General features: G+C 39.3%; 4 non-coding genes across 4 annotated transcripts; all 4 read left to right on the top strand.

Annotated features, from left to right (window-relative positions):
• Window positions 1–1469: 1469 nt before the first annotated feature.
• On the top strand, window positions 1470–1542 carry TRNAV-CAC (transfer RNA valine (anticodon CAC)). Its single transcript has one exon. It is a non-coding gene; the product is annotated as a tRNA-Val (tRNA).
• A 2641-nt stretch (window positions 1543–4183) lies between these two features.
• TRNAV-CAC (transfer RNA valine (anticodon CAC)) lies at window positions 4184–4256 on the top strand. Its single transcript has one exon. It is a non-coding gene; the product is annotated as a tRNA-Val (tRNA).
• Window positions 4257–6795: 2539 nt separating this feature from the next.
• Window positions 6796–6868, top strand: TRNAV-CAC (transfer RNA valine (anticodon CAC)). The gene has a single exon. It is a non-coding gene; the product is annotated as a tRNA-Val (tRNA).
• A 2569-nt stretch (window positions 6869–9437) lies between these two features.
• TRNAV-CAC (transfer RNA valine (anticodon CAC)) lies at window positions 9438–9510 on the top strand. Its single transcript has one exon. It is a non-coding gene; the product is annotated as a tRNA-Val (tRNA).
• Window positions 9511–11322: the final 1812 nt, after the last annotated feature.

Below are 11322 nucleotides of genomic sequence, written 5' to 3'. Positions count from 1 at the left end.
TAATATAAACTGAGACTTTATTTTCCATCAAGCTGTCTTTCCTTTCCTTCAGGAGCAGAATGTTCTGATCATCAGCGCTCCAGAATCTAGTGCTTGGTTGGCAAGCATCACAAATTGTGATGTGTTAGCTAAGAGTTCCATGTCGTTCAGACTCATATATTCCTCTGTAGTTGTACCTTGGTGATTCAACAAAATGTGGCATCATAAGCAGCATTCTACTGCCATAGACTGGGCAGAAAAAACATTTAGAATTTCACTGAAAAAGAAAAAAAGCATACTTAGGCAGAGCTTTCTGGACAGTAAGGACATTAGAGTAAGTGATGAATAAGCACTGCTTTTGTTAATTTACATAGGCAGAACAGAGACTGCTGGGAAAAGCCTGACATTAAAGGCATAGAAAATGCCTGCTTCTGGATAGAACACTAAGAAGGGTTGAAAGTTTTTTCTCTGACCCTGGCCACTCCTACAAGCAATCCTATGATAGTCAGAAGGACCCACCCTAAAAAGGAAGGGACAGCCATTTGGACCCTTTCCACCTTTTCTATATCTCACCTGATCGAGCCTGATCGAGCGCTGATTGAGCGGATTAGCACATGTACTTCTCATTTTGGGAAGGTATTGCTTAGCTTGCTACCAGCAGCTCAGTTATGTTATGATGTTAGAGGCTTGCAAGGAATGCTTTAGTCCTGCATTAGGCAGTTTTTATTGCTACTTGCATTGAAGGGAAAGATAATTAGCCAGAATCTGTGACCCAGTTATTAAGCTTGGCATTCCGATTTGCACAAAGGGAATAAGCATTTGAGAAAAAATGCAACATGTGTTTCTTATGTTGTTATGAACAGCTTTTTATTCTTTCTCTTTAGGGTCTAGCCACTGCAGAAATAGATAAATAAGTGCTGACTTCCTGTAAGACGTGTCCAATTCTGGGACAAAATAAAAGGGGACACTTATAAATGATAGTGATATCATTTGAGAAAGGGTAAGTTGACACTGAATTTCATGTGTATTCACAGACCAAGCATGAAAAAGTCCCTAGCATGATCTTCATTGCGTGCTTAGAGCTGGTATTAGCTTTTCAGAGGTGCGGGCCTTTCGAAGGCTCGTTGGTCTAGGGGTATGATTCTCGCTTTGGGTGCGAGAGGTCCCGGGTTCAAATCCCAGGGAAGCCCTTTCATTGGTGCTTTTTTAAAGTAGTATTGAAGTATGCATTTCAAAGCCAATATCAATTTTCTCTTTGCAGTAGTGGATGAATATTTGCTAGAGTCTCATGCTTTTAACCTTGCCCTGCCTGAGCAAATAGGAAACATTTCTCTTTAAGCATTTTGCAAAAATGCTGAACTTGCATGGCATATACAAGCGTTCAGCTAGGGCTGTCTGGGAAGGTTGCATGAAAGAAATCTAAAACCAGAGGCCCTTGGAATAGCCTGTTTTGAGAAGTTTCATCACAGAAGAATCAACTGTAGACATCTGTTTCTGTAGTGTAGTGGTTATCACGTTCGCCTCACACGCGAAAGGTCCCCGGTTCGAAACCAGGCAGAAACAGTTGTTATATTGTCTTGGCTGCAATGTTGAGAGGTGCTGTTTTGCCATGAAATTGTCCAGGCCCTGAAGATGGTTTCATGCAGACTCGTTCCAAGAAAGTGAATTCTCTTGAAAACACTAAAGTAATTGGCATGTGGATGTATCTGTTGATTCACAGACCTCACTTTTATAAGAGCCCTGCATTCTGTTCATTGCTCACCTAGAACATGCATTAACTTTGGGAATTGTTGGCACCAACAGGCATCTTAGTTTAGTGGAGTGTTTCTGGTGTTTAAGTGCAGAAGCCCTGGGCTCAATTCCTCGGTGACCCTTCTCAAGGTGATGATACAAATGCATCGTCACCTTTACGTTTAATGTCAGAATTGTTTATTTCTATTTGGTGGTGTATGAATGCTTGCAATAGTATGTTGATTTTTTCTAGCCTTGAATGAATAAAAGCAAATCACTCCTCTTTATGTATTTTTCTAATACATTGATATTTGCATCTCCTTTCCTAGCCTGCATATTTCACTATCTTACAGGCTGTATATAATAAGTATCAATTCAGGGGCCCTTCTTCTACTCAATTCACAACTGTTCTATCCCGGCATTGATAAGCAATCTACATCTGCTTCTGTTGTGTATTGGTTATCATGTTTACCTGACGTGTGAAAGCCCCATGTTTGACAGTGCGCGTTAATAAAGAGACCAATGATTTTTATTAAAAGTTGTCATGTGTTTTTGTTACCTTGCACCGGCCAAAAAGTGCCGGAAATGACTTCATTTGCAGTCACTTGAAAAGTAGGGATTCTCAAATAAATGGTAAGAGGTTGGAACAAATCTAAAGGAATGCATGGCATATCTATATGTATATGTACGCAGGTATCCATATATAAAGATAGATAGATAGATAGATAGATAGATAGATAGATAGATAGATAGATAGATAGATAGATAGATAGATAGATAGATAGATAGATAGATAGATAGATAGATAGATGGATAGATAGATAGATAGATAGATAGATAGATAGATAGATAGATAGATAGATAGATAGATAGATAGATAGATAGATAGATAGATAGATAGATAGATAGATAGATAGATAGATAGATAGATAGATAGATAGATAGATAGATAGATAGATAGATAGATAGATAGATAGATAGATAGATAGATAGATATTGGGAGAGAGAGAGCGTTAATATAAACTGAGACTTTATTTTCCATCAAGCTGTCTTTCCTTTCCTTCAGGAGCAGAATGTTCTGATCATCAGCGCTCCAGAATCTAGTGCTTGGTTGGCAAGCATCACACATTGTGATGTGTTAGCTAAGAGTTCCATGTCGTTCAGACTCATATATTCCTCTGTAGTTGTACCTTGGTGATTCAACAAAATGTGGCATCATAAGCAGCATTCTACTGCCATAGACTGGGCAGAAAAAACATTTAGAATTTCACTGAAAAAGAAAAAAAGCATACTTAGGCAGAGATTTTTAGACAGTAAGTACATTAGAGTAAGTGATGAATAAGCACTGCTTTAGTTAATTTACATAGGCAGAACAGAGACTGCTGGGAAAAGCCTGAAATTAAAGGCACAGAAAATGCCTGCTTCTGGATAGAACACTAAGAAGGGTTGAAAGTTTTTTCTCTGACCCTGGCCACTCTTACAAGCAATCCTATGATAGTCAGAAGGACCCACCCTAAAAAGGAAGGGACAGCCATTTGGACCCTTTCCACCTTTTCTATATCTCGCCTGATCGAGCGCTGATTGAGCGGATTAGCACATGTACTTCTCATTTTGGGAAGGTATTGCTTAGCTTGCTACCAGCAGCTCAGTTATGTTATGATGTTAGAGGCTTGCAAGGAATGCTTTAGTCCTGCATTAGGCAGTTTTTATTGCTACTTGCATTCAAGGGAAAGATAATTAGCCAGAATCTGTGGCCCAGTTATTCAGCTTGGCATTCCGATTTGCACAAAGGGAATAAGCATTTGAGAAGAAATGCAACATGTGTTTCTTATGTTGTTATGAACAGCTTTTTATTCTTTCTCTTTAGGGTCTAGCCACTGCAGAAATAGATAAATAAGTGCTGACTTCCTGTAAGACGTGTCCAATTCTGGGACAAAATAAAAGGGGACACTTATAAATGATAGTGATATCATTTGAGAAAGGGTAAGTTGACACTGAATTTCATGTGTATTCACAGACCAAGCATGAAAAAGTCCCTAGCATGATCTTCATTGCGTGCTTAGAGCTGGTATTAGCTTTTCAGAGGTGCGGGCCTTTCGAAGGCTCGTTGGTCTAGGGGTATGATTCTCGCTTTGGGTGCGAGAGGTCCCGGGTTCAAATCCCAGACGAGCCCTTTCATTGGTGCTTTTTTAAAGTAGTATTGAAGTATGCATTTCAAAGCCAATATCAATTTTCTCTTTGCAGTAGTGGATGAATATTTGCTAGAGTCTCATGCTTTTAACCTTGCCCTGCCTGAGCAAATAGGAAACATTTCTCTTTAAGCATTTTGCAAAAATGCTGAACTTGCATGGCATATACAAGCGTTCAGCTAGGGCTGTCTGGGAAGGTTGCATGAAAGAAATCTAAAACCAGAGGCCCTTGGAATAGCCTGTTTTGAGCAGTTTCATCACAGAAGAATCAACTGTAGACATCTGTTTCTGTAGTGTAGTGGTTATCACGTTCGCCTCACACGCGAGAGGTCCCCGGTTCGAAACCAGGCAGAAACAGTTGTTATATTGTCTTGGCTGCAATGTTGAGAGGTGCCGTTTTGCCATGAAATTGTCCAGGCCCTGAAGATGGTTTCATGCAGACTCGTTCCAAGAAAATGAATTCTCTTGAAAACACTAAAGTAATAGGCATGTGGATGTATCTGTTGATTCACAGACCTCGCTTTCATAAGAGCCCTGCATTCTGTTCATTGCTCACCTAGAACATGCATTAACTTTGGGAATTGTTGGCACCAACAGGCATCTTAGTTTAGTGGAGTGTTTCTGGTGTTTAAGTGCAGAAGCCCTGGGCTCAATTCCTCGGTGACCCTTCTCAAGGTGATGATACAAATGCATCGTCACCTTTACGTTTAATGTCAGAATTGTTTATTTCTATTTGGTGGTGTATGAATGCTTGCAATAGTATGTTGATTTTTTCTAGCCTTGAATGAATAAAAGCAAATCACTCCTCTTTATGTATTTTTCTAATACATTGATATTTGCATCTCCTTTCCTAGCCTGCATATTTCACTATCTTACAGGCTGTATATAATAAGTATCAATTCAGGGGCCCTTCTTCTACTCAATTCACAACTGTTCTATCCCGGCATTGATAAGCAATCTACATCTGCTTCTGTTGTGTATTGGTTATCATGTTTACCTGACGTGTGAAAGCCCCATGTTTGACAGTGCGCGTTAATAAAGAGACCAATGATTTTTATTAAAAGTTGTCATGTGTTTTTGTTACCTTGCACCGGCCAAAAAGTGCCGGAAATGACTTCATTTGCAGTCACTTGAAAAGTAGGGATTCTCAAACAAATGGTAAGAGGTTGGAACAAATCTAAAGGAATGCATGGCATATCTATATGTATGTGTACGCAGGTATCCATATATAAAGATAGATAGATAGATAGATAGATAGATAGATAGATAGATAGATAGATAGATAGATAGATAGATAGATAGATAGATAGATAGATAGATAGATAGATAGATAGATAGATAGATAGATAGATAGATAGATAGATAGATAGATAGATAGATAGATAGATAGATAGATAGATAGATAGATATTGGGAGAGAGAGAGCGTTAATATAAACTGAGACTTTATTTTCCATCAAGCTGTCTTTCCTTTCCTTCAGGAGCAGAATGTTCTGATCATCAGCGCTCCAGAATCTAGTGCTTGGTTGGCAAGCATCACAAATTGTGATGTGTTAGCTAAGAGTTCCATGTCGTTCAGACTCATATATTCCTCTGTAGTTGTACCTTGGTGATTCAACAAAATGTGGCATCATAAGCAGCATTCTACTGCCATAGACTGGGCAGAAAAAACATTTAGAATTTCACTGAAAAAGAAAAAAAGCATACTTAGGCAGAGCTTTCTGGACAGTAAGGACATTAGAGTAAGTGATGAATAAGCACTGCTTTTGTTAATTTACATAGGCAGAACAGAGACTGCTGGGAAAAGCCTGACATTAAAGGCATAGAAAATGCCTGCTTCTGGATAGAACACTGAGAAGGGTTGAAAGTTTTTTCTCTGACCCTGGCCACTCCTACAAGCAATCCTATGATAGTCAGAAGGACCCACCCTAAAAAGGAAGGGACAGCCATTTGGACCCTTTCCACCTTTTCTATATCTCACCTGATCGAGCCTGATCGAGCGCTGATTGAGCGGATTAGCACATGTACTTCTCATTTTGGGAAGGTATTGCTTAGCTTGCTACCAGCAGCTCAGTTATGTTATGATGTTAGAGGCTTGCAAGGAATGCTTTAGTCCTGCATTAGGCAGTTTTTATTGCTACTTGCATTCAAGGGAAAGATAATTAGCCAGAATCTGTGACCCAGTTATTAAGCTTGGCATTCCGATTTGCACAAAGGGAATAAGCATTTGAGAAAAAATGCAACATGTGTTTCTTATGTTGTTATGAACAGCTTTTTATTCTTTCTCTTTAGGGTCTAGCCACTGCAGAAATAGATAAATAAGTGCTGACTTCCTGTAAGACGTGTCCAATTCTGGGACAAAATAAAAGGGGACACTTATAAATGATAGTGATATCATTTGAGAAAGGGTAAGTTGACACTGAATTTCATGTGTATTCACAGACCAAGCATGAAAAAGTCCCTAGCATGATCTTCATTGCGTGCTTAGAGCTGGTATTAGCTTTTCAGAGGTGCGGGCCTTTCGAAGGCTCGTTGGTCTAGGGGTATGATTCTCGCTTTGGGTGCGAGAGGTCCCGGGTTCAAATCCCAGGGAAGCCCTTTCATTGGTGCTTTTTTAAAGTAGTATTGAAGTATGCATTTCAAAGCCAATATCAATTTTCTCTTTGCAGTAGTGGATGAATATTTGCTAGAGTCTCATGCTTTTAACCTTGCCCTGCCTGAGCAAATAGGAAACATTTCTCTTTAAGCATTTTGCAAAAATGCTGAACTTGCATGGCATATACAAGCGTTCAGCTAGGGCTGTCTGGGAAGGTTGCATGAAAGAAATCTAAAACCAGAGGCCCTTGGAATAGCCTGTTTTGAGAAGTTTCATCACAGAAGAATCAACTGTAGACATCTGTTTCTGTAGTGTAGTGGTTATCACGTTCGCCTCACACGCGAAAGGTCCCCGGTTCGAAACCAGGCAGAAACAGTTGTTATATTGTCTTGGCTGCAATGTTGAGAGGTGCTGTTTTGCCATGAAATTGTCCAGGCCCTGAAGATGGTTTCATGCAGACTCGTTCCAAGAAAGTGAATTCTCTTGAAAACACTAAAGTAATTGGCATGTGGATGTATCTGTTGATTCACAGACCTCACTTTTATAAGAGCCCTGCATTCTGTTCATTGCTCACCTAGAACATGCATTAACTTTGGGAATTGTTGGCACCAACAGGCATCTTAGTTTAGTGGAGTGTTTCTGGTGTTTAAGTGCAGAAGCCCTGGGCTCAATTCCTCGGTGACCCTTCTCAAGGTGATGATACAAATGCATCGTCACCTTTACGTTTAATGTCAGAATTGTTTATTTCTATTTGGTGGTGTATGAATGCTTGCAATAGTATGTTGATTTTTTCTAGCCTTGAATGAATAAAAGCAAATCACTCCTCTTTATGTATTTTTCTAATACATTGATATTTGCATCTCCTTTCCTAGCCTGCATATTTCACTATCTTACAGGCTGTATATAATAAGTATCAATTCAGGGGCCCTTCTTCTACTCAATTCACAACTGTTCTATCCCGGCATTGATAAGCAATCTACATCTGCTTCTGTTGTGTATTGGTTATCATGTTTACCTGACGTGTGAAAGCCCCATGTTTGACAGTGCGCGTTAATAAAGAGACCAATGATTTTTATTAAAAGTTGTCATGTGTTTTTGTTACCTTGCACCGGCCAAAAAGTGCCGGAAATGACTTCATTTGCAGTCACTTGAAAAGTAGGGATTCTCAAATAAATGGTAAGAGGTTGGAACAAATCTAAAGGAATGCATGGCATATCTATATGTATGTGTACGCAGGTATCCATATATAAAGATAGATAGATAGATAGATAGATAGATAGATAGATAGATAGATAGATAGATAGATAGATAGATAGATAGATAGATAGATAGATAGATAGATAGATAGATAGATAGATAGATAGATAGATAGATAGATAGATAGATAGATAGATAGATAGATAGATAGATAGATAGATAGATAGATAGATAGATAGATAGATAGATAGATAGATAGATAGATAGATATTGGGAGAGAGAGAGCGTTAATATAAACTGAGACTTTATTTTCCATCAAGCTGTCTTTCCTTTCCTTCAGGAGCAGAATGTTCTGATCATCAGCGCTCCAGAATCTAGTGCTTGGTTGGCAAGCATCACACATTGTGATGTGTTAGCTAAGAGTTCCATGTCGTTCAGACTCATATATTCCTCTGTAGTTGTACCTTGGTGATTCAACAAAATGTGGCATCATAAGCAGCATTCTACTGCCATAGACTGGGCAGAAAAAACATTTAGAATTTCACTGAAAAAGAAAAAAAGCATACTTAGGCAGAGATTTTTAGACAGTAAGTACATTAGAGTAAGTGATGAATAAGCACTGCTTTAGTTAATTTACATAGGCAGAACAGAGACTGCTGGGAAAAGCCTGAAATTAAAGGCACAGAAAATGCCTGCTTCTGGATAGAACACTAAGAAGGGTTGAAAGTTTTTTCTCTGACCCTGGCCACTCTTACAAGCAATCCTATGATAGTCAGAAGGACCCACCCTAAAAAGGAAGGGACAGCCATTTGGACCCTTTCCACCTTTTCTATATCTCGCCTGATCGAGCGCTGATTGAGCGGATTAGCACATGTACTTCTCATTTTGGGAAGGTATTGCTTAGCTTGCTACCAGCAGCTCAGTTATGTTATGATGTTAGAGGCTTGCAAGGAATGCTTTAGTCCTGCATTAGGCAGTTTTTATTGCTACTTGCATTCAAGGGAAAGATAATTAGCCAGAATCTGTGGCCCAGTTATTCAGCTTGGCATTCCGATTTGCACAAAGGGAATAAGCATTTGAGAAGAAATGCAACATGTGTTTCTTATGTTGTTATGAACAGCTTTTTATTCTTTCTCTTTAGGGTCTAGCCACTGCAGAAATAGATAAATAAGTGCTGACTTCCTGTAAGACGTGTCCAATTCTGGGACAAAATAAAAGGGGACACTTATAAATGATAGTGATATCATTTGAGAAAGGGTAAGTTGACACTGAATTTCATGTGTATTCACAGACCAAGCATGAAAAAGTCCCTAGCATGATCTTCATTGCGTGCTTAGAGCTGGTATTAGCTTTTCAGAGGTGCGGGCCTTTCGAAGGCTCGTTGGTCTAGGGGTATGATTCTCGCTTTGGGTGCGAGAGGTCCCGGGTTCAAATCCCAGACGAGCCCTTTCATTGGTGCTTTTTTAAAGTAGTATTGAAGTATGCATTTCAAAGCCAATATCAATTTTCTCTTTGCAGTAGTGGATGAATATTTGCTAGAGTCTCATGCTTTTAACCTTGCCCTGCCTGAGCAAATAGGAAACATTTCTCTTTAAGCATTTTGCAAAAATGCTGAACTTGCATGGCATATACAAGCGTTCAGCTAGGGCTGTCTGGGAAGGTTGCATGAAAGAAATCTAAAACCAGAGGCCCTTGGAATAGCCTGTTTTGAGAAGTTTCATCACAGAAGAATCAACTGTAGACATCTGTTTCTGTAGTGTAGTGGTTATCACGTTCGCCTCACACGCGAGAGGTCCCCGGTTCGAAACCAGGCAGAAACAGTTGTTATATTGTCTTGGCTGCAATGTTGAGAGGTGCCGTTTTGCCATGAAATTGTCCAGGCCCTGAAGATGGTTTCATGCAGACTCGTTCCAAGAAAATGAATTCTCTTGAAAACACTAAAGTAATAGGCATGTGGATGTATCTGTTGATTCACAGACCTCGCTTTCATAAGAGCCCTGCATTCTGTTCATTGCTCACCTAGAACATGCATTAACTTTGGGAATTGTTGGCACCAACAGGCATCTTAGTTTAGTGGAGTGTTTCTGGTGTTTAAGTGCAGAAGCCCTGGGCTCAATTCCTCGGTGACCCTTCTCAAGGTGATGATACAAATGCATCGTCACCTTTACGTTTAATGTCAGAATTGTTTATTTCTATTTGGTGGTGTATGAATGCTTGCAATAGTATGTTGATTTTTTCTAGCCTTGAATGAATAAAAGCAAATCACTCCTCTTTATGTATTTTTCTAATACATTGATATTTGCATCTCCTTTCCTAGCCTGCATATTTCACTATCTTACAGGCTGTATATAATAAGTATCAATTCAGGGGCCCTTCTTCTACTCAATTCACAACTGTTCTATCCCGGCATTGATAAGCAATCTACATCTGCTTCTGTTGTGTATTGGTTATCATGTTTACCTGACGTGTGAAAGCCCCATGTTTGACAGTGCGCGTTAATAAAGAGACCAATGATTTTTATTAAAAGTTGTCATGTGTTTTTGTTACCTTGCACCGGCCAAAAAGTGCCGGAAATGACTTCATTTGCAGTCACTTGAAAAGTAGGGATTCTCAAACAAATGGTAAGAGGTTGGAACAAATCTAAAGGAATGCATGGCATATCTATATGTATGTGTACGCAGGTATCCATATATAAAGATAGATAGATAGATAGATAGATAGATAGATAGATAGATAGATAGATAGATAGATAGATAGATAGATAGATAGATAGATAGATAGATAGATAGATAGATAGATAGATAGATAGATAGATAGATAGATAGATAGATAGATAGATAGATAGATAGATAGATAGATAGATAGATATTGGGAGAGAGAGAGCGTTAATATAAACTGAGACTTTATTTTCCATCAAGCTGTCTTTCCTTTCCTTCAGGAGCAGAATGTTCTGATCATCAGCGCTCCAGAATCTAGTGCTTGGTTGGCAAGCATCACAAATTGTGATGTGTTAGCTAAGAGTTCCATGTCGTTCAGACTCATATATTCCTCTGTAGTTGTACCTTGGTGATTCAACAAAATGTGGCATCATAAGCAGCATTCTACTGCCATAGACTGGGCAGAAAAAACATTTAGAATTTCACTGAAAAAGAAAAAAAGCATACTTAGGCAGAGCTTTCTGGACAGTAAGGACATTAGAGTAAGTGATGAATAAGCACTGCTTTTGTTAATTTACATAGGCAGAACAGAGACTGCTGGGAAAAGCCTGACATTAAAGGCATAGAAAATGCCTGCTTCTGGATAGAACACTGAGAAGGGTTGAAAGTTTTTTCTCTGACCCTGGCCACTCCTACAAGCAATCCTATGATAGTCAGAAGGACCCACCCTAAAAAGGAAGGGACAGCCATTTGGACCCTTTCCACCTTTTCTATATCTCACCTGATCGAGCCTGATCGAGCGCTGATTGAGCGGATTAGCACATGTACTTCTCATTTTGGGAAGGTATTGCTTAGCTTGCTACCAGCAGCTCAGTTATGTTATGATGTTAGAGGCTTGCAAGGAATGCTTTAGTCCTGCATTAGGCAGTTTTTATTGCTACTTGCATTGAAGGGAAAGATAATTAGCCAGAATCT

The sequence above is a fragment of the Lissotriton vulgaris genome, chromosome 8 (assembly GCF_964263255.1).
Source record: "Lissotriton vulgaris chromosome 8, aLisVul1.2, whole genome shotgun sequence".
NCBI classification, from domain to species: domain Eukaryota; kingdom Metazoa; phylum Chordata; class Amphibia; order Caudata; family Salamandridae; genus Lissotriton; species Lissotriton vulgaris.
The sequence above is the reverse complement of the archived record's forward strand: the minus strand, read 5'-3'. Positions and strand labels throughout refer to the sequence as shown.